The sequence below is a fragment of the Anser anser genome (assembly GCF_964211835.1).
Source record: "Anser anser genome assembly, chromosome: 16".
NCBI classification, from domain to species: Eukaryota; Metazoa; Chordata; class Aves; order Anseriformes; family Anatidae; genus Anser; species Anser anser.
Genome location: NC_139737.1, coordinates 17,040,991 through 17,064,419, shown reverse-complemented (window position 1 = coordinate 17,064,419; position 23,429 = coordinate 17,040,991). Strand labels below are relative to the sequence as shown.

General features: G+C 47.9%; 2 long non-coding RNA genes across 2 annotated transcripts in view; one reads left to right on the top strand and one right to left on the bottom strand.

The window, feature by feature from the left end:
• Positions 1-942: 942 nt before the first annotated feature.
• Positions 943-22,398, top strand: LOC310882730. The gene is made up of 2 exons (XR_014573116.1): positions 943-1,795; positions 22,297-22,398. It is a non-coding gene; the product is annotated as an uncharacterized lncRNA (long non-coding RNA).
• The window catches only part of LOC310882731, a 673,777-nt gene continuing 661,018 nt past the window's right edge, over positions 10,671-23,429 (bottom strand). Inside the window, exon 2 of the long non-coding RNA XR_014573117.1 lies at positions 10,671-12,320. This is a non-coding gene — a long non-coding RNA (uncharacterized lncRNA). The remainder of the gene's footprint in view (positions 12,321-23,429) is intronic.

The window sequence follows — 23,429 nt, the reverse complement described above, 5'->3', positions numbered from 1 at the left end:
AGTGAGTCCAGAGAGTGCACTGGCTCCACTGGGGATGCAGTGCAGTCAGTCCTGTGAGTGTACTGGCACCACTGGGGATGCAGTGCAGTGAGTCCAGAGAGTGCACTGGCACCACTGAGAATGCATTTCAGTGAGTCCAGAGAGTGCACTGGCACCACTGGGGATGCACTGCTGTGAGTCCAGAGAGTGCACTGGCAGCAGTGGGGATGCACTGCAGTGAGTCCAGAGAGTGCACTGGCACCACTGGGGATGCACTGCAGTGAGTCCAGAGAGTGCAGTGGCACCACTGGGGATGCAGTGCAGTGAGTCCAGAGAGTGCACTGGCACCACTGGGGATGCACTGCAGTGAGTCCAGAGAGTGCACTGGCACCACTGGGGATGCAGTGCAGTGAGTCCAGAGAGTGCACTGGCAGCACTGGGGATGCAGTGCAGTGAGTCCAGAGATTGCACTGGCACCACTGGGGATGCACTGCACTGAGTCCAGAGAGCGCACTGGCACCACTGGGGATGCACTGCAGTGACTCCACAGAGTGCACTGGAACCACTGAGAATACACTTCAGTGAGTCCAGAGAGTGCACTGGCACCACTGGGGATGCACTACAGTGAGTCCACAGAGTGCACTGGCACCACTGGGGATGCAGTTCAGTGAGTCCAGAGATTGCACTGGCACCACTGGGGATGCAGTGCAGTGAGTGCAGAGAGTGCACTGGCACCACTGGGAATGCACTTCAGTGAGTTCAGAGAGTGCACTTGCACCACTGGGGATGGGTTTCAAGCCAACTGCATTAACCGCTCATGCTTCTTTCTTATGAGACGTTAGTAAACCAATTACATAGCCTTGTCAAGACTAAATCACAGGTAAAAATCCTGTACATCTCATGTGGCCAACCACTCCCAACTAGGATTCCAAGAACCAGGAGGTTCGGTGAAAATAGGGCTAGTGCTATTAGAGGGGTGATTATTAGGGTAAGCCCTAAGCTGTCTTTAATGGAGAAGTATGGGTGGAATGGGATTTTGTCGCAGTCTGATACGATTCCTAGTGGGTTATTTGAGCCTGATTCGTGTAGGAAGGTTAGGTGGACTAGGGTGATTCCTGCAATTAGGAAGGGCAGTAGGAAGTGGATGGCGAAGAATCGGGTTAAGGTTGGATTGTCTACTGAGAATCCTCCTCAGGCTCATTCTACTAGAGTTTGCCCAATGTACGGGATGGCTGAGAATAGGTTGGTGATTACGGTGGCCCCTCAGAATGACATTTGTCCTCATGGTAGGACATACCCTACGAAGGCAGTTGCTATTAGGGTGAGTAGGAGGATTACTCCTGTGTTTCAGGTTTCTTTGTATAGGTAGGAGCCGTAGTAGAGGCCTCGTCCGATGTGTAAGTAGATGCAGATAAAGAAGAGCGAAGCACCGTTGGCGTGGAGGTTGCGGATGAGCCATCCGTACTGGACGTCTCGGCATGTGTGAGCTACTGAGGAGAAGGCGAGTGAAGTGTCTGCGGTGTAGTGTATGGCTAGTAGCAGGCCTGTTAGGATTTGTGTGGCTAAGCAGATGGCTAGAAGGGAGCCGAAGTTTCATCAGGCAGAGATGTTGGAGGGGGCGGGTAGGTCGATTAGGGAGTTGTTGATTATTTTTAGTAGGGGATGGGATTTGCGGATGTTAGGGGCCATTAGTGAGTCTGTGTGTTATTAGGATTATTACCAGGATGGAGAGGGCGAAGGATCCTAGGTAGGCCTTAATTAGCCCTGTGTGTATTGAGGTTGCGGCTTTGCTTGCGGCTACTTGTAGTTCAGCAAGGCCCTCTGGCCCTATTTTTTTGAGTCAGGAGAGGTCGATCAAGTGTAGGGCAATGTTTTGTCCCTTTTCTAGTAGGTTTTTGGAGAAGAATCGGTGTACTAGGGGGTTGAAGTACCCTAATGCAGAGGAGAAGTTTATGAGGGGGTTTGGTTTGGGGTGAGTGAGGGTGTGTGTTATGTTCGATAGTTCTAGGGCTAGGATGATTCCTAGGATTGTTATGAGGATGGCAGCAGTTTTGGTGATAAGGGGTATGGTTATTGGGGGGGTTTTGGTTGGTGTGATGAAAGAGGTAATGATTATTCCTGCTGTAATGCTGCCTAGGGCGAGTCGGGTTAGGGGGGCGGTGATTAGTGGGTTGTTTTCGTTTATTGATACTATTGGGGGGATTCGGGTTTGTCCAGCTTGGACTAGGATGGTTATGCGGATGCTGTAGGTTGCGGTGAATGCTGTGGCTATAAGGGTTAGGAGTAGGGCTCAAGTATTTAGGTATGATGTGTTTAAGCTTTCGATGATGAGGTCTTTTGAGTAGAATCCGGCTAGGAATGGGGTTCCTATCAGCGCCAGGTTTCCGATGGTTAGGCAGGAAGTAGTGACTGGGAGTATTTTCTGTAGGCCTCCTATCTTTCGGATATCTTGTTCTCCGTTTAGGTTGTGGATGATAGACCCTGAGCATAGGAATAGTATGGCTTTAAAGAAGGCATGGGTTGAGATGTGTAGGAAGGCTAGTTGTGGGAGGTTTAGTCCGATAGTGACTATTATTAGTCCTAGTTGGCTGGATGTTGAGAAAGCAATGATTTTTTTGATGTCATTTTGGGTTAGGGCGCATGTGGCAGCGAATAGGGTTGATAGAGCACCTAGGCATAGGCAGGCAGTTAGGGCTGTCTGGTTGGTGGCTAGCAGGGGGTGCATGCGGATGAGCAGGAAGATTCCGGCTACTACTATGGTACTGGAGTGCAGTAGGGCTGATACTGGGGTGGGGCCTTCTATTGCTGCGGGCAGTCATGGGTGGAGTCCAAATTGGGCGGATTTTCCTGCGGCTGCGAGGATTAATCCTATGAGGGGGAGGATTGGGGTTTGGTGGGGGTGTACGGCTTGTTGGATCTCTCAGGTGTTGAATGTTGAAGCTAGTCATGCTATGCTCAGGATCAGTCCGACGTCTCCGATTCGGTTGTAGATTACGGCTTGTAGGGCGGCGGTGTTGGCATCTGCTCGGCCTTGTCATCAGCCGATGAGAAGGAAGGACATGATTCGTACTCCTTCCCAGCCTACGAATAGGAGGAATATGTTGTTTGCGGTTGTTAGGAGGAGTATGGCGACTAGGAATGTCAGTAGGTAGGTGAAAAATTTTGTTACGTATGGCTCTGAGGCCATGTATCATATGGCGAATTGTAGGATTGATCATGTTACAAATAGGGCGATTGGAAGAAATGTTATTGAGTATTGGTCTATTTTTAGGCTCAGGGGGATTTTAAAGTTTATAATGAATTTTCACTCCCAGTGGCAGGTGACAGATTCTACTCCCGAGTAGATGAATGCGGTTGTAGGGGCTAGGCTAATTAGGAATGCGGTTTTAACAGCGCGGGTGGTGGCTTGTGGGGTGTTTTTAAAGTTTTTAAATAGAAATGGCAGGATGATTGGGGTTAGGAGGATTGTCAGCGTGAGTAGTGTGAGGGAGTTGATTAGTAGTGTGGGGTTCACTACTTTTACTTGGATTTGCACCAAGATGGGTGGTTCCTAAGACCAGTGGATTGCTGTTATCCTTTAAAAGTAAGGGGGCTGAGGTTTTAGGCTCAGATGTAAGAGTTAGCAGCTCTTGTTGGTTAAACCCTCCCCTCGGCAGGTAAGAAGGTTTGAACTTCTATTCTTAGAATCACAGTCTAATGTTTGGTTTAAACTATACTTGCATGAGGGGATTCCGGAGATCAGTTCGGGTTTGAGGATTAGGAGGAATATTGGGATAATGTGGAGTGTTATGAGCAGGTGTTCTCGCGTGGTTGAGTTTTGCATAGATGTGATGTGGGAGGGGATTGAGCCTCGTTGGGTCATTAGTAGTATGAATAAGGTGTAGGAGGCGGTTAGTAGGGTTGCGATTCCTGTTAGGATGATCGTGAAGGCAGATCAGTTGAATAAGGTGATTATAATGGTTAGCTCTGCTATGAGGTTTGTTGTTGGGGGTAAGGCTATGTTTGTTAGATTGGCCAGCAATCATCAGGTAGCTATGAGTGGTAGGAGAGGTTGTAGGCCTCGTGTGAGTAGTAGAATTCGGCTGTGCGTACGTTCATAGTTTGTGTTGGCTAGGCAGAATAGTATGGAGGAAGTTAGTCCATGGGAAATTATTAGGATCATTGCCCCTGAGAATGATCAGTGGGTTTGGATTATTCCTGCGGCGATAACTAGGCCTATGTGGCTAACGGATGAATAAGCGATTAGTGATTTTAGGTCTGTCTGTCGTAGGCAGATTGAGCTAGTCATTAGGGCGCCTCATAGGGCCAGGGTTAGGAAGGGGTAGTGCAGGAGGTTGGACAGTGGGCCCATAAATAGAGTGACTCGTATAATTCCGTATCCTCCTAGCTTTAGTAGTAGGGCGGCGAGGAGTATTGAGCCTGCGATGGGTGCTTCTACGTGGGCTTTTGGCAGTCAGAGGTGTAGGCCGTATAGTGGGGCTTTTACTATGAATGCTATGAGCAGTGCTAGACCTGATAGTATTCCTGTCCATGAGGTGGATAGGGTTGGGTGGGTTAGTTGTAGGGTTGGCAGGTGCAGGGTGCCAATTTTCACGTATAGGTGTATGATTGTGATTAGCAGGGGTAGAGAGCTTACTGGCGTGTAGAATAGCAGGTAGATGCCAGCGCTTAGGCGTTCTGGTTGGTTCCCCCATCGGGTGATTAAGATTAGGGTGGGAATGAGGGTTGCTTCAAATGAGATGTAAAATAGTGCTAGTTCTGTGGTGGAAAAGGCTAGTAGGATGAATGGCTGGACTGCGACTAAGGTTGAGATAAAGATTCGTTTGCGTTGTAGGGGTTCTTGTTGCAGGTGGTTTTGGCTTGCTATGATTATGAGTGGGAGTAGTCAGCAGGATAGTACTAGGAGGGGGGATGAGATTTGGTCAATTCCTGTTCAGTTGGATAAAAATTTGTAGGGGTAGTAGGTTGGGATTAATCACTGTAGGCTTAGGGCAGCGATTAGGAGGCTGTATAAGGTGGTGTTAGTCCATAGAAATTTTGGTGGAGACAGCAGGGCTGTTGGAAGAAGTATGATTGTGGGTAGGATGATTTTTAGCATTGCAGGAGGTTTAGGTTGTGTAGATGGTCGGAGCCATGTGTGCGGGTGGAGGCTACTAGGATGGCCAGGCCTGTGCCCGCCTCACACGCTGAGAAGGTTAGCATGAGAATTGGTACCATGGTGAATGAGGAGACTTGGTTTTCGATGGATCATATTGATAGGCCTACGAATATCGATAATATTATGCTTTCAAGGCATAGTAGGGCGGATACTAGGTGGGTTCGGTGGAAGGCTAGTCCTAGTCCGCTGAAAATGAAGGCTGAGTAGAAGCTTAAATGTAGGGGCGACATAAGAAAGTTACAGGGTTGGCTGTAATCTGCTGGGTCGAAACCAGCTATCTTTTTGGTTAGACTAACTTTCTGTTATTCTGCTCATTCTAGGCCCCCTTGAATTCACTCGTAGGCCAGTCCGAGTGTTAGGAGAAGGAGGATCACTACAGTTCAGGTGAGGGTCATTAGGGGGGATTGGAGTTGGACGGCTCATGGCAGGGGGAGTAGGAGGGCGATTTCTAGGTCGAATAGGACGAACAGGATGGCTACTGAGGAAGAATCGGACTGAGAATGGTAATCGAGCAGATCCAAGTGGGTCGAATCCACATTCGTACGGTGAGAGTTTCTCTGAGTCGGGGTTTATTTGGGCGAGTCAGAAGTTTAATGCGGTTAGGGCGGCGCTTAGGATTGATGATAGGGCGAATATGAACATGAGTGCGTTCATTGCTCTCCTCTGGGTTTATACCAGATTCTAGAGATTGGAAGTCAATTGTAATTAATATACTAGAAGAGCAAGATCCTCATCAGTAGATGGTTATGTAGAGGAATAGTCAGATGACGTCTACGAAGTGTCAGTATCAGGCTGCTGCCTCGAATCCGAAGTGGTGGTCTGATGTAAAGTGGAACTTGATCAGTCGGAAGAGGCAGACGGTCAGGAAGGAGGATCCGATGATTACGTGGAGTCCGTGGAATCCAGTGGCAACGAAGAAGGTAGATCCGTAGACGCTATCGGCGATTGAGAATGGGGCTTCGTGGTATTCTATTGCTTGTAGGGCTGTGAAGTAGAATCCCAGGAGGATCGTTAGGGTTAGGGCGTGGATGGCGTGTTTTCGGTTTCCTTCTGTGATGCTGTGATGGGCTCACGTTACGGTAACGCCTGAGGCTAGTAGGATGGCTGTGTTTAGTAGGGGGACTTCTATCGGGTTGAGTGGTTTAATTCCTGTTGGGGGTCATTGGCCTCCTAGTTCTGGGGTTGGGGCCAGGCTCGAGTGGAAGAACGCTCAGAAGAACCCTAAGAAGAAGAATGCTTCGGATGTGATGAAAAGGATTATGCCGTATCGTAGGCCTTTTTGGACTGTGGGAGTGTGATGGCCTTGGAAGGTGCTTTCTCGTACAATGTCTCGTCATCATTGGAGTATTACTAGGAGTATTGAGATGAGGCCTAGGGTTAGTAGTATGGATGAGTTGTAGTGGAATCACATGATTAATCCTGAGGTTGTGAGTAGGGCGGCGGCTGCCCCGAAGATTGGTCAAGGGCTTGGGTCAACTATGTGGTATGAGTGTGCTTGGTGTGCCATTAGATGTTTTCTTGTAAGTATAGGCTTAGAAGGAGCACGAAGACGTAGGCCTGGATTATGGCTACTGCTACTTCTAGGATGGTTAGGAGTAGTAGGATGATTATTGTTAGGATGGATACTGCAGGAAGGGTGGGTATTAATGCAATGGAGGCTGTAGAGATGAGTTGGATGAGTAAGTGTCCTGCTGTAAGGTTGGCTGTAAGGCGGACTCCGAGGGCTAGGGGGCGGATTAGTAGGCTGGTTGTTTCGATCAGGATTAGTGCGGGGATTAGGGGTGTAGGGGTACCTTCGGGTAATAGGTGGGCTAAAGAGGCTGATGGTTGGTTTCGTAGGCCTGTTAGTAGTGTGGCGAGCCATAGTGGGAAGGCTAGGGCTATGTTCATAGATAGTTGGGTGGTTGGGGTGAATGTATATGGAAGGAGGCCTAGAAGGTTGATTGTAAGAAGTATGATTATTAGGGATGTAAATATTATGGCTCATTTGTGGCCATTTTTGTTGAGTGGGACTATTAGTTGTTTTGTGATTAGGTGAAGGAGTCATGTTTGGATAGTAGAAAGGCGGTTGTCGATTCATCGGTTGTTTGGGGACGGGAATAGTAGGGCTGGGAAGAGTAGGGATAGTAGGATTAAGGGGATGCCGAATAGATTGGGGCTGGAAAATTGGTCAAAGAAGCTTAGGTTCATGGTCAGGATCATGGTGTGGGTTTGGTAGTGAGGGAGGTCTTATTTGATGGGGGGTTGGTTGTGGTGAAGGCTAGTAGTTTTGGTTGGATGAGGAGTGCTAGGGTTAATCAGGTTATAATTATGATTGAAAATCATGGTGCGGGGTTAAGCTGTGGCATATCATTAAGGAGGGGGAAGTCCCTCTTTGGCTAGCTTAAAAGGCTAGTGCTGTTGCATAGCTTCTTAATGATTAGGATGATGATAGAAGGGACGATCAGGCCTCGAAATGTGGGAGTGGGGTTGATTCTACTACAATGGGTATGTAGCTGTGATTAGCCCCGCAAATTTCTGAGCATTGTCCGTAAAAAATCCCAGGCCGGGTGGTAATGAATGAAGTTTGGTTTAGTCGGCCTGGGATTGCGTCTGTTTTAACTCCGAGCGTTGGGACTGCTCAGGAGTGGAGTACGTCTCCTGCAGTAATGATCACGCGGATGGGGGATTCTATTGGGATAACTACGCGGTGGTCAACTTCTAGCAGTCGGAAGTGGCCGTTGGGTAAGTCTGGGGTGGGCACTATGTAGGAGTCGAATGATAGGTCTTTGAAGTCTGTGTATTCGTAGCTTCAGTATCATTGGTGGCCGATGGCTTTTAGGGTGAGGTCTGGTTCGTCGATTTCGTCCATTATGTAGAGGATTTGTAGGGATGGGAGGGCGAGGAGTACCAGGACGATAGCAGGTAGGATTGTCCAGATCAGCTCTACTTCTTGGGCGTCTACAGCATTGGACGAGAGTTTTTCTGTTAGTATGTGGGCTAAAAGGTAGAGAACTAGGCTGCAGATAGCTAGGGCAACGATTAGGGCGTGGTCGTGGAATTCAACGAGTTCTTCTATGATGGGTGATGAGGCGTCTTGGAATCCTAGTTGGGAGTGGTTGGCCACATGAGATGTACAGGATTTTTACCTGTGATTTAGTCTTGACAAGGCTATGTAATTGGTTTACTAACGTCTCATAAGAAAGAAGCATGAGCGGTTAATGCAGTTGGCTTGAAACCAGCATGTGAGGGTTCGATTCCTTCCTTTCTTGTACTTGGACGAAGGCCGGTTCCTCGAAAGTATGGTATGGGGGAGGGCAGCCGTGGATTCATTCAACGTTTGTGGTAGTTAGTTCTGGTTGTAGGACTTTTCGTTTGGCCGGAAAGGCTTCTCAGATGATGAATATTAGTATGATTACGGCTACTATTGAGATTAGGGAGCCGATGGAGGAAATGGTGTTTCATAGTGTGTAGGCGTCGGGATAGTCCGAGTATCGTCGGGGTATTCCTGCTAGGCCTAGGAAGTGCTGGGGGAAGAACGTTAGGTTTACTCCTGTAAATATTACCCCGAAGTGGGCTTTTGCTCATGTTTGGTGTAGGGTAAACCCAGTGAGTAGTGGGAATCAGTGAGTAAATCCTGCTAGAGGCCATCCTAGTATAGGTAGAAGGTAAGTAAGGCCAATTTGGGGCTGTAAACTAGGATGATGGCGATTCAGCCTAAGTGGGAGATGGACGAGAAGGCTAGGATTTTGCGTGTTTGTGTTTGGTTCAGTCCTATTCAGCCTCCTAGTGCTGTTGAGGCTAGGGCCATGGCGGTGAGTAGAGCTGGGTCGAGGGATTTGGATGTTAGTAGGAGCAGGGTTAGTGGGGGGAATTTTATGAGGGTCGAGAGTAGCAGGGCTGTTATTAGTGGCGATCCTTGTAGTACTTCTGGGAATCAGAAGTGAAATGGCACTAGGCCCAGTTTAATAGCGATTGCTGCTGTCAGTAGTAGACAGGAGGTTGGGTGGTTTATTTGTGTGATGTCTCATTGGCCAGTGACTCAGGCATTGGTTATGCTAGAGAATAGGACCAGGGCGGAAGCAGCTGCTTGGGTTAGGAAGTATTTCGTTGCGGCTTCTACTGCTCGTGGGTGGTGGGATTTGGCAATTAGGGGAATGATGGCTAGTGTGTTGATCTCCAGTCCTGTCCAGGCCAGAACTCAGTGGTTGCTGGAAATTGTGATTGTGGTGCCCAAGATGAGGCTGAAGGTTATGATTGGGGTCGCGTAAGGGTTCATTAGTAGAGGAGGGGGTTAAACCATCATTTTCGGGGTATGGGCCCGATAGCTTGATTAGCTGACTCTACTAGAAAATAATATAAGGGAAGTATGGAGAATTTTGATTTCTCTTGTGTGGGTTCAATTCCTACTTTTCTAAGGTCAACAGGAAATGAGAGGGCTGTTATACCTCTATGTTCACTTTATCATAGTGACCCTTTGTAGTTCAGGCACATTTCCTTATGTAAGGAGGTAGGCCTGCATAGCAGATAGGTATGCTGATGTGTCAGAGGCACAGAGCTAGTGTGAGGGGTAGGAAGTTTTTTCATAGTAGGTGCATTAGTTGGTCATATCGGAATCGTGGGTATGAAGCTCGGACCCATAAGAAACCAGAAGATAGTAGGAGGACTTTTGTGGCTAGGATGACGGGGAATAGTTCTGTGGGTGGCCCTAGGGCGCTTGGGTTTAGGAATATGATGGCTGTAAGTGTATTTATTAGCATAATGTTCGCATATTCAGCTAGGAAGAATAAGGCGAAGGGTCCTGCGGCGTATTCAACGTTAAACCCTGAGACTAGCTCAGATTCACCCTCTGTGAGGTCAAAAGGAGCTCGGTTTGTCTCTGCTAGGGTGGATACGTATCATATTATTGCTAGGGGTCATGAGGAGAAAATGAAGTATAGAGGCTCCTGTGCGACGGCAAAGGAGCTGAGTGTGTAGCTTCCGCTTAGTATGATTATTGATAGCAGGATTATGGCCAGTGTCACTTCGTATGAAATGGTCTGTGCTACTGCCCGTAGGGCTCCGATTAGTGCGTATTTTGAGTTCGAGGCTCAGCCTGATCATAGGACTGAGTAGACGGCTAGGCTTGACATGGCTATTAGGAAGAGAACTCCGAGGTTTAGATCTGCTAGGGGAAATGGGAGTGGTAGTGGTGCTCAAGTGGTGAGGGCTAGGACAAGGGCTAGTACTGGTATCAGAATGAATAGAAGTGGGGAAGAGGTAGAGGGTCGGATGGGCTCTTTGGTAAATAGTTTCAGTCCGTCCGCAAATGGTTGAAGTAGGCCAAAAGGCCCGACAACGTTAGGGCCTTTGCGGGATTGTATGTAGCTTAGGATTTTCCGTTCTACTAGGGTTAGGAAGGCTACGGCAATCAGGATTGGGATGATGTATAGGAGGGATATAACGAGGCAGCTTAGTGTTGTTATTTGAATCATGGGTGAAGCTAGGGAGAGGATTTGAACCTCTGGGGAAAGGGCTTAAGCCTTCTGCACTTGCCGGGCTCTGCCACTCTAGCTGGTCCTTTTCTAGGATTGAAAGTGGTGGGGGAAGGCCCTCTTCACGGTTTAGTTGGTTTCACTGCTTAGAGGGGGGGGGCGTGCTTGTGGTATTGGCCCCACTTTCCCGGTCCTTTCGTACTGGGGAGAGTGTGTCATAGATAGAAACCGACCTGGATTGCTCCGGTCTGAACTCAGATCACGTAGGACTGTTAATCGTTGAACAAACGAACCCTTAATAGCGGCTGCACCATTAGGATGTCCTGATCCAACATCGAGGTCGTAAACCCCCCTGTCGATATGGGCTCTTGAGGGGGATTGCGCTGTTATCCCTGGGGTAGCTTGGTCCATTAATCAATTATATTGGGTCTGGTCACTGTTAGCACTTTGAGGGGTAGCTCTAGGTAAAGAGGTATGGTCTTGTTTTTGGAGGATTTGTTCTCCTCCAAGGTCGCCCCAACCGAAAAATATCGACCAGGCTCTGCGATGGTAGTGGCCCCAGTGGGGTTGATTGAGGATTCGCGGTGGTCGTTGATTTTTAAGTTCCACAGGGTCTTCTCGTCTTATGTTCACATCCCCGCTTTTGCACGGGGAGATCAATTTCACTGATTATCTGTGAGAGACAGTTAAGACCTCGTTTAGCCATTCATACAAGTCTCGATTTATGGGACAATTGATTGCGCTACCTTTGCACGGTTAGGATACCGCGGCCGTTAAACCTAAGTCACCGGGCAGGCATCACCTTCAATACTTGTTTAATTTGCTGAAGGCTATGTTTTTGGTAAACAGTCGGGCCTTATTAATTTGCCGAGTTCCTTTCACAGATTTTAATCGCTCTTATAGGCGCTCCTGAGTCGGGTTAACAGGGTTAGTTAATACGTGGTCTTGTAGGGGTTTTTGTATCTGTCTAGGTCTGTTAATAATGTTTCTATGTAAGCTTGCGCCGTTAGAGGGGTGTGGCCCTGAGTTACTTATTTTAGCATTAATTCTCCTATATTCATAGGTTGACCTGTTTGTGATAAGGGAATCATCTTATTTTGGTATTTTTAGGTGGTGGAGCTTTGACGCACTCTTTTTTGATGGCTGCTTTAGGGCCCACGGTAGGATCAGTAGTAAGAATTATCCGCTAGTCGAGGTTGTGTCCTTTTTTAATGGAGCTGTCCCTCCATTAAATAGCTCTTAATCATCTCATTAGGGTTCAGGATGTCCGGTAGGGAGGATTAAGGGGGAACTTAGATTCGTTTCACAGGTAACCAGCTATCACCCAGCTCGGTTGGCTTTTCACCTCTACTGACAAGTCATCCCACTCTTTTGCAACAGAGACGGGTTCGCTCTCTTTAACTGCTTGAAAGTAGCTCGCTTGGGTTTCGGGGGGGCAAACTTTAGTTCACTTTGCTTGGTTGTTCTCGCTAAACCATGATGCAAAAGGTACAAGGGTTGATCTTTGCTGTCTGTCGCTTTGATTGTTTCACTGCTATTTCATCTTTCCCTTACGGTACTGGGGTCTCTATCGCGTCTAAGTGTCTTTTCTATCGCCTATACTAAGACTGTAAAATGCTTTAGTTTAATTAGTTTAGTAAATTCTTTAGTTTTGGTGTACTATTTGTGTGGTTGAGCTAGAGGGGGGGCTTCAAGACGATCCGGTCTAGTAGATATCTTTCAGGTGTAAGCTGAGTGCTTTGGTGTTATAGCTACGTCTTGATATTCTAAGTACACCTTCCGGTACACTTACCTTGTTACGACTTACCTCATCTTCAGCGTATTTATGGTATTAGTTATGTGGGATGTGGCTTTTGAGGAGGGTGACGGGCGGTATGTACGTGCCCCAGGGCCGGCTTAAAGTAGGCTCTATTGTCCCACTTTACTGCTAAATCCGCCTTCCAGAAGTGGTTTCACGCTTCTTTCCGTGTGCCCTATGAATAGGGAATGTAGCCCATTTCTTCCACTCCATAGGCTATACCTTGACCTGTCTTATTAGCGGGGTGCTATTGTGTCCACTGTTGTGCTCTCATTCGAGGTGGGCTGGCGACGGCGGTATGTAGGCTGTGTTGGCAAGGGGTGGTTGGGTTAATCGGGGATTATCGATTGTAGAACAGGCTCCTCTAGGTGGGTTTGGGGCACCGCCAAGTCCTTAGAGTTTTAAGCGTTTGTGCTCGTAGTTCTCTGGCGGATACTTCGGTAAAGTAAGTATCAAGATTTAGGGCCAGGCATAGTGGGGTATCTAATCCCAGTTTGGGCCCTGGCTTTCGTGGGTTTAAATCAGTCGTTAGTTCCTAAGATCATCTTAATGGTGTGTTTAGGTGCATCTTGGGCTTATGACAGCTCAGTTGCATTTTGATCTTAGTTAGCTAGGATAGGCATTTTACCACTCTTTACGCCGTGTCAATAGGACGGTTGATTTGGGTTTCTTGTATGACCGCGGTGGCTGGCACAAGATTTACCAACCCTTGAAGTTAGGCTGTTGCTATAACTAAGTCAAGTTTGCACTCATTGCTTAATGTTAATTACTGCTGAATACCCGTGGGGGCGTGGCTTAGCGAGGCGTCTTGGGCTACTACTTGGGTGTGCCTGATACCCGCTCCTCAAGGCCTGTATGGGGGTAGGTGGTCGAGGGCGTTTACACTGGGGCGCGGATACTTGCATGTATATATTTAGCAAAAACCAACCGTAAGGTTAGGACTAAGTCTTTTGTCCGCAGGCATGTTTTATGCCATCTTGGCAACTTCAGTGCCATGCTTTGTGTTAAGCTATGTGGACGGGGGTGTGGTTAGCTGATAGTTGAGTGGTGAGTGAGAGTGAAGTATATGAAATTATTGCTTGTGTTTACTATTTTTAGTACTGGAGTTTCTCTAATAAGTTTAAGTTATTTTGTATGTGTTTGTGTGTATATATACATCGTTCCGATGATGTCATGGAAGGGATGATTAATGGAGTTTTAGAGGTAGTTTGCTGGGATTGGGCGATGAAGGTTTATGCTACATGGTGGTTAGCGAAAGTTTACTGGTTTAGTTTGTGAAGCGCAGGGGTTGAGCTTAATGATTTGTTGTTTTGTGCTATGTCCAACGAGCATTCATCCAATAGCCCCATTTAACCCGGAGGGTGGAGGTAACATTAACTGAATGTGGTCAAAGTGCATCAGTGTCAGGATGATTCCCCATATACGCCAACCGTCTCATCGAGGGACCCTTGAAATATAGGATAGGCCGTGAGGCAGGTGTGTCCAGGCTTAGATTGTGGGACCCCCGAGATCACTGGGAATAGCCACCTGTGAGGTAACCCCGGAAAAAATAAGAGGAACCAGAGGCGCCAAAAAGCTGGAACATGCCGCGATTACGCATTGAGAAGGTGAAAGTACTCACAGATGCCACTTTGAAGGGCAAGGAGGGGTGAGTGAACCCAATGGATGGCCCTGACCGAGGAACCAGAGGCGCAAAAATGTGAGGAGGGCGAGGGGTTTAGGGGGAACGTATGGGCCTGAAGCTAGTCATACCGGACATTATGTGCAACGGGTTGCTGATTTCACGTGAGGAGTACGATTAATAAATCCGTCTGATACGAACTGCATGAGATATGTGGTGGAGAGTTGTTGTTGGAGCATGTCCTGTGAGCATTCATTAAAATGGGGTCTTGTTATGCGCTTGAGTGGAGTTGTATTGGGTGTTGTGGGGTATGGTCCTAGAACATTCATGCCGGGTGGTTTGGTAGGAGTGTGTTTAAGGGTTTAATGGCCGTGTACATGTATGGGTTTAGCACCTGCTTATAAGATAGTCCGTATATAATGTATATTACTGGTACTATAGTATGTATGTATATGGGGTATATAAATTTATGCACGAATATGCATAACCAAATACCCCCGCCTCGGGGGGGGAGGGGGGGGGGGGTTAAGCATAATGGCATAGATGGGGTAGAATTATTGGGGGCTTGCGGTTAGTTCCTGTAGTTGAGAACAATGGCGGCTTTTCGAGCCGCAGGCCTCGGGTAGTGTCCGGGCAGGAATAATGACTTATTTTATGTTTTTTTTAGGGATTTGCTTTGCGGTGGGTGTTTTGGGTGTGGCGTCGAATCCTTCGCCGTATTATGGGGTTGTTGGTTTGGTGTTAGCGTCTGTGGCGGGGTGCGGGTGGTTGCTGGGCCTTGGGGTTTCGTTCGTGGCTTTAGTGCTGTTTATGGTGTATTTGGGGGGTATGCTGGTGGTGTTTGTTTATTCAGTAGCTTTAGCAGCGGAGCCTTTCCCTGGGGCTTGGGGGGATTGACGGGTGATTGGATGTGCAGTAGCGTTTGTGGCAATTGTTTTTGGGGGGTTGGTGTTTGGGGGGTTTATGGGGGCTTGGAAGTTCGGGGTTTCTACTGTGAATAATGTTGGGGTGTTTGTTGTTCGGTCGGATTTTAGTGGAGTTTCCATGTTTTATTCACATGGGGCAGGGATGTTTTTAGTGGCGGGTTGGGGGCTGTTGTTGACTTTGTTTGTTGTATTGGAGCTTGTGCGGGGGTTGTCGCGGGGTGCTATTCGGGCGGTTTAGGGGTTAGGGTCAGAGAATAGTTTATTGAAAATGCCAGCTTTGGGAGCTGGAGATAAAGGTTTGAGTCCTTTTTTTCTGAGTTTGGGGTACTCTAAGAAGTGGTAAGTCTTCAATCTTTGGTTTACAAGACCAATGTTTTTATAAACTATTAGAGTATTTAGCAGTTGAGTATTTTGTTTTCTAGGGTGCTTGCGGCGGGGAGGAGAAATAGGAGGATAGTGAAGTAGGCGATTGAAGCGAGTTGGCCGATGATGATGAATGGGTGTTCGACGGGTTGGCTTCCTACTCATGTTAGGACGAGGAGGTCGGCGACTAGTACTCAGAATAGGAGCTGGGAGAGTGGTCGGAATGTTATTGCTCGTTGTTTTGATTTGTGCAGGAATGGGATTAGGAATAGGATCAGTACGGAGGCGGCCAGTGCTAATACGCCTCCTAGTTTATTTGGGATTGAACGTAGGATGGCGTAGGCGAATAGGAAGTATCATTCTGGCTTGATGTGTGGTGGGGTTACTAGTGGGTTTGCTGGGGTGAAGTTTTCTGGGTCTCCCAGGAGGTTAACCGCTCATGCTTCTTTCTTATGAGACGTTAGTAAACCAATTACATAGCCTTGTCAAGACTAAATCACAGGTAAAAATCCTGTACATCTCATGTGGCCAACCACTCCCAACTAGGATTCCAAGACGCCTCATCACCCATCATAGAAGAACTCGTTGAATTCCACGACCACGCCCTAATCGTTGCCCTAGCTATCTGCAGCCTAGTTCTCTACCTTTTAGCCCACATACTAACAGAAAAACTCTCGTCCAATGCTGTAGACGCCCAAGAAGTAGAGCTGATCTGGACAATCCTACCTGCTATCGTCCTGGTACTCCTCGCCCTCCCATCCCTACAAATCCTCTACATAATGGACGAAATCGACGAACCAGACCTCACCCTAAAAGCCATCGGCCACCAATGATACTGAAGCTACGAATACACAGACTTCAAAGACCTATCATTCGACTCCTACATAGTGCCCACCCCAGACTTACCCAACGGCCACTTCCGACTGCTAGAAGTTGACCACCGCGTAGTTATCCCAATAGAATCCCCCATCCGCGTGATCATTACTGCAGGAGACGTACTCCACTCCTGAGCAGTCCCAACGCTCGGAGTTAAAACAGACGCAATCCCAGGCCGACTAAACCAAACTTCATTCATTACCACCCGGCCTGGGATTTTTTACGGACAATGCTCAGAAATTTGCGGGGCTAATCACAGCTACATACCCATTGTAGTAGAATCAACCCCACTCCCACATTTCGAGGCCTGATCGTCCCTTCTATCATCATCCTAATCATTAAGAAGCTATGCAACAGCACTAGCCTTTTAAGCTAGCCAAAGAGGGACTTCCCCCTCCTTAATGATATGCCACAGCTTAACCCCGCACCATGATTTTCAATCATAATTATAACCTGATTAACCCTAGCACTCCTCATCCAACCAAAACTACTAGCCTTCACCACAACCAACCCCCCATCAAATAAGACCTCCCTCACTACCAAACCCACACCATGATCCTGACCATGAACCTAAGCTTCTTTGACCAATTTTCCAGCCCCAATCTATTCGGCATCCCCTTAATCCTACTATCCCTACTCTTCCCAGCCCTACTATTCCCGTCCCCAAACAACCGATGAATCGACAACCGCCTTTCTACTATCCAAACATGACTCCTTCACCTAATCACAAAACAACTAATAGTCCCACTCAACAAAAATGGCCACAAATGAGCCATAATATTTACATCCCTAATAATCATACTTCTTACAATCAACCTTCTAGGCCTCCTTCCATATACATTCACCCCAACCACCCAACTATCTATGAACATAGCCCTAGCCTTCCCACTATGGCTCGCCACACTACTAACAGGCCTACGAAACCAACCATCAGCCTCTTTAGCCCACCTATTACCCGAAGGTACCCCTACACCCCTAATCCCCGCACTAATCCTGATCGAAACAACCAGCCTACTAATCCGCCCCCTAGCCCTCGGAGTCCGCCTTACAGCCAACCTTACAGCAGGACACTTACTCATCCAACTCATCTCTACAGCCTCCATTGCATTAATACCCACCCTTCCTGCAGTATCCATCCTAACAATAATCATCCTACTACTCCTAACCATCCTAGAAGTAGCAGTAGCCATAATCCAGGCCTACGTCTTCGTGCTCCTTCTAAGCCTATACTTACAAGAAAACATCTAATGGCACACCAAGCACACTCATACCACATAGTTGACCCAAGCCCTTGACCAATCTTCGGGGCAGCCGCCGCCCTACTCACAACCTCAGGATTAATCATGTGATTCCACTACAACTCATCCATACTACTAACCCTAGGCCTCATCTCAATACTCCTAGTAATACTCCAATGATGACGAGACATTGTACGAGAAAGCACCTTCCAAGGCCATCACACTCCCACAGTCCAAAAAGGCCTACGATACGGCATAATCCTTTTCATCACATCCGAAGCATTCTTCTTCTTAGGGTTCTTCTGAGCGTTCTTCCACTCGAGCCTGGCCCCAACCCCAGAACTAGGAGGCCAATGACCCCCAACAGGAATTAAACCACTCAACCCGATAGAAGTCCCCCTACTAAACACAGCCATCCTACTAGCCTCAGGCGTTACCGTAACGTGAGCCCATCACAGCATCACAGAAGGAAACCGAAAACACGCCATCCACGCCCTAACCCTAACGATCCTCCTGGGATTCTACTTCACAGCCCTACAAGCAATAGAATACCACGAAGCCCCATTCTCAATCGCCGATAGCGTCTACGGATCTACCTTCTTCGTTGCCACTGGATTCCACGGACTCCACGTAATCATCGGATCCTCCTTCCTGACCGTCTGCCTCTTCTGACTGATCAAGTTCCACTTTACATCAGACCACCACTTCGGATTCGAGGCAGCAGCCTGATACTGACACTTCGTAGACGTCATCTGACTATTCCTCTACATAACCATCTACTGATGAGGATCTTGCTCTTCTAGTATATTAATTACAATTGACTTCCAATCTCTAGAATCTGGTATAAACCCAGAGGAGAGCAATGAACGCACTCATGTTCATATTCGCCCTATCATCAATCCTAAGCGCCGCCCTAACCGCATTAAACTTCTGACTCGCCCAAATAAACCCCGACTCAGAGAAACTCTCACCGTACGAATGTGGATTCGACCCACTTGGATCTGCTCGATTACCATTCTCAGTCCGATTCTTCCTCAGTAGCCATCCTGTTCGTCCTATTCGACCTAGAAATCGCCCTCCTACTCCCCCTGCCATGAGCCGTCCAACTCCAATCCCCCCTAATGACCCTCACCTGAACTGTAGTGATCCTCCTTCTCCTAACACTCGGACTGGCCTACGAGTGAATTCAAGGGGGCCTAGAATGAGCAGAATAACAGAAAGTTAGTCTAACCAAAAAGATAGCTGGTTTCGACCCAGCAGATTACAGCCAACCCTGTAACTTTCTTATGTCGCCCCTACATTTAAGCTTCTACTCAGCCTTCATTTTCAGCGGACTAGGACTAGCCTTCCACCGAACCCACCTAGTATCCGCCCTACTATGCCTTGAAAGCATAATATTATCGATATTCGTAGGCCTATCAATATGATCCATCGAAAACCAAGTCTCCTCATTCACCATGGTACCAATTCTCATGCTAACCTTCTCAGCGTGTGAGGCGGGCACAGGCCTGGCCATCCTAGTAGCCTCCACCCGCACACATGGCTCCGACCATCTACACAACCTAAACCTCCTGCAATGCTAAAAATCATCCTACCCACAATCATACTTCTTCCAACAGCCCTGCTGTCTCCACCAAAATTTCTATGGACTAACACCACCTTATACAGCCTCCTAATCGCTGCCCTAAGCCTACAGTGATTAATCCCAACCTACTACCCCTACAAATTTTTATCCAACTGAACAGGAATTGACCAAATCTCATCCCCCCTCCTAGTACTATCCTGCTGACTACTCCCACTCATAATCATAGCAAGCCAAAACCACCTGCAACAAGAACCCCTACAACGCAAACGAATCTTTATCTCAACCTTAGTCGCAGTCCAGCCATTCATCCTACTAGCCTTTTCCACCACAGAACTAGCACTATTTTACATCTCATTTGAAGCAACCCTCATTCCCACCCTAATCTTAATCACCCGATGGGGGAACCAACCAGAACGCCTAAGCGCTGGCATCTACCTGCTATTCTACACGCCAGTAAGCTCTCTACCCCTGCTAATCACAATCATACACCTATACGTGAAAATTGGCACCCTGCACCTGCCAACCCTACAACTAACCCACCCAACCCTATCCACCTCATGGACAGGAATACTATCAGGTCTAGCACTGCTCATAGCATTCATAGTAAAAGCCCCACTATACGGCCTACACCTCTGACTGCCAAAAGCCCACGTAGAAGCACCCATCGCAGGCTCAATACTCCTCGCCGCCCTACTACTAAAGCTAGGAGGATACGGAATTATACGAGTCACTCTATTTATGGGCCCACTGTCCAACCTCCTGCACTACCCCTTCCTAACCCTGGCCCTATGAGGCGCCCTAATGACTAGCTCAATCTGCCTACGACAGACAGACCTAAAATCACTAATCGCTTATTCATCCGTTAGCCACATAGGCCTAGTTATCGCCGCAGGAATAATCCAAACCCACTGATCATTCTCAGGGGCAATGATCCTAATAATTTCCCATGGACTAACTTCCTCCATACTATTCTGCCTAGCCAACACAAACTATGAACGTACGCACAGCCGAATTCTACTACTCACACGAGGCCTACAACCTCTCCTACCACTCATAGCTACCTGATGATTGCTGGCCAATCTAACAAACATAGCCTTACCCCCAACAACAAACCTCATAGCAGAGCTAACCATTATAATCACCTTATTCAACTGATCTGCCTTCACGATCATCCTAACAGGAATCGCAACCCTACTAACCGCCTCCTACACCTTATTCATACTACTAATGACCCAACGAGGCTCAATCCCCTCCCACATCACATCTATGCAAAACTCAACCACGCGAGAACACCTGCTCATAACACTCCACATTATCCCAATATTCCTCCTAATCCTCAAACCCGAACTGATCTCCGGAATCCCCTCATGCAAGTATAGTTTAAACCAAACATTAGACTGTGATTCTAAGAATAGAAGTTCAAACCTTCTTACCTGCCGAGGGGAGGGTTTAACCAACAAGAGCTGCTAACTCTTACATCTGAGCCTAAAACCTCAGCCCCCTTACTTTTAAAGGATAACAGCAATCCACTGGTCTTAGGAACCACCCATCTTGGTGCAAATCCAAGTAAAAGTAGTGAACCCCACACTACTAATCAACTCCCTCACACTACTCACGCTGACAATCCTCCTAACCCCAATCATCCTGCCATTTCTATTTAAAAACTTTAAAAACACCCCACAAGCCACCACCCGCGCTGTTAAAACCGCATTCCTAATTAGCCTAGCCCCTACAACCGCATTCATCTACTCGGGAGTAGAATCTGTCACCTGCCACTGGGAGTGAAAATTCATTATAAACTTTAAAATCCCCCTGAGCCTAAAAATAGACCAATACTCAATAACATTTCTTCCAATCGCCCTATTTGTAACATGATCAATCCTACAATTCGCCATATGATACATGGCCTCAGAGCCATACGTAACAAAATTTTTCACCTACCTACTGACATTCCTAGTCGCCATACTCCTCCTAACAACCGCAAACAACATATTCCTCCTATTCGTAGGCTGGGAAGGAGTACGAATCATGTCCTTCCTTCTCATCGGCTGATGACAAGGCCGAGCAGATGCCAACACCGCCGCCCTACAAGCCGTAATCTACAACCGAATCGGAGACGTCGGACTGATCCTGAGCATAGCATGACTAGCTTCAACATTCAACACCTGAGAGATCCAACAAGCCGTACACCCCCACCAAACCCCAATCCTCCCCCTCATAGGATTAATCCTCGCAGCCGCAGGAAAATCCGCCCAATTTGGACTCCACCCATGACTGCCCGCAGCAATAGAAGGCCCCACCCCAGTATCAGCCCTACTGCACTCCAGTACCATAGTAGTAGCCGGAATCTTCCTGCTCATCCGCATGCACCCCCTGCTAGCCACCAACCAGACAGCCCTAACTGCCTGCCTATGCCTAGGTGCTCTATCAACCCTATTCGCTGCCACATGCGCCCTAACCCAAAATGACATCAAAAAAATCATTGCTTTCTCAACATCCAGCCAACTAGGACTAATAATAGTCACTATCGGACTAAACCTCCCACAACTAGCCTTCCTACACATCTCAACCCATGCCTTCTTTAAAGCCATACTATTCCTATGCTCAGGGTCTATCATCCACAACCTAAACGGAGAACAAGATATCCGAAAGATAGGAGGCCTACAGAAAATACTCCCAGTCACTACTTCCTGCCTAACCATCGGAAACCTGGCGCTGATAGGAACCCCATTCCTAGCCGGATTCTACTCAAAAGACCTCATCATCGAAAGCTTAAACACATCATACCTAAATACTTGAGCCCTACTCCTAACCCTTATAGCCACAGCATTCACCGCAACCTACAGCATCCGCATAACCATCCTAGTCCAAGCTGGACAAACCCGAATCCCCCCAATAGTATCAATAAACGAAAACAACCCACTAATCACCGCCCCCCTAACCCGACTCGCCCTAGGCAGCATTACAGCAGGAATAATCATTACCTCTTTCATCACACCAACCAAAACCCCCCCAATAACCATACCCCTTATCACCAAAACTGCTGCCATCCTCATAACAATCCTAGGAATCATCCTAGCCCTAGAACTATCGAACATAACACACACCCTCACTCACCCCAAACCAAACCCCCTCATAAACTTCTCCTCTGCATTAGGGTACTTCAACCCCCTAGTACACCGATTCTTCTCCAAAAACCTACTAGAAAAGGGACAAAACATTGCCCTACACTTGATCGACCTCTCCTGACTCAAAAAAATAGGGCCAGAGGGCCTTGCTGAACTACAAGTAGCCGCAAGCAAAGCCGCAACCTCAATACACACAGGGCTAATTAAGGCCTACCTAGGATCCTTCGCCCTCTCCATCCTGGTAATAATCCTAATAACACACAGACTCACTAATGGCCCCTAACATCCGCAAATCCCATCCCCTACTAAAAATAATCAACAACTCCCTAATCGACCTACCCGCCCCCTCCAACATCTCTGCCTGATGAAACTTCGGCTCCCTTCTAGCCATCTGCTTAGCCACACAAATCCTAACAGGCCTGCTACTAGCCATACACTACACCGCAGACACTTCACTCGCCTTCTCCTCAGTAGCTCACACATGCCGAGACGTCCAGTACGGATGGCTCATCCGCAACCTCCACGCCAACGGTGCTTCGCTCTTCTTTATCTGCATCTACTTACACATCGGACGAGGCCTCTACTACGGCTCCTACCTATACAAAGAAACCTGAAACACAGGAGTAATCCTCCTACTCACCCTAATAGCAACTGCCTTCGTAGGGTATGTCCTACCATGAGGACAAATGTCATTCTGAGGGGCCACCGTAATCACCAACCTATTCTCAGCCATCCCGTACATTGGGCAAACTCTAGTAGAATGAGCCTGAGGAGGATTCTCAGTAGACAATCCAACCTTAACCCGATTCTTCGCCATCCACTTCCTACTGCCCTTCCTAATTGCAGGAATCACCCTAGTCCACCTAACCTAATGCAGTTGGCTTGAAACCCATCCCCAGTGGTGCAAGTACACTCTCTGAATTCACTGAAGTGCATCCCCAGTGGTGCCAGTGCACTCTCTGGACTCACTGCACTGCATCCCCAGTGGTGCCAGTGCAATCTCTGGACTCACTGTAGTGCATCCCCAGTGGTGCCAGTGCACTCTCTGGACTCACTGCAGTGCATCCCCAGTGGTGCCAGTGCACTCTCTGGACTCACAGCAGTGCATCCCCAGTGGTGCCAGTGTACTCTCTGGACTCACTGCACTGCATCCCCAGTGGTGCCAATGCACTCTCTGGACTCACTGCACTGCATCCCCAGTGGTGCCAGTGCACTCTCTGGACTCACTGCACTGCATCCCCAGTGGTGCCAGTGACGTCTCTGGACTCACTGCACTGCATCCCCACTGCTGCCAGTGCACTCTC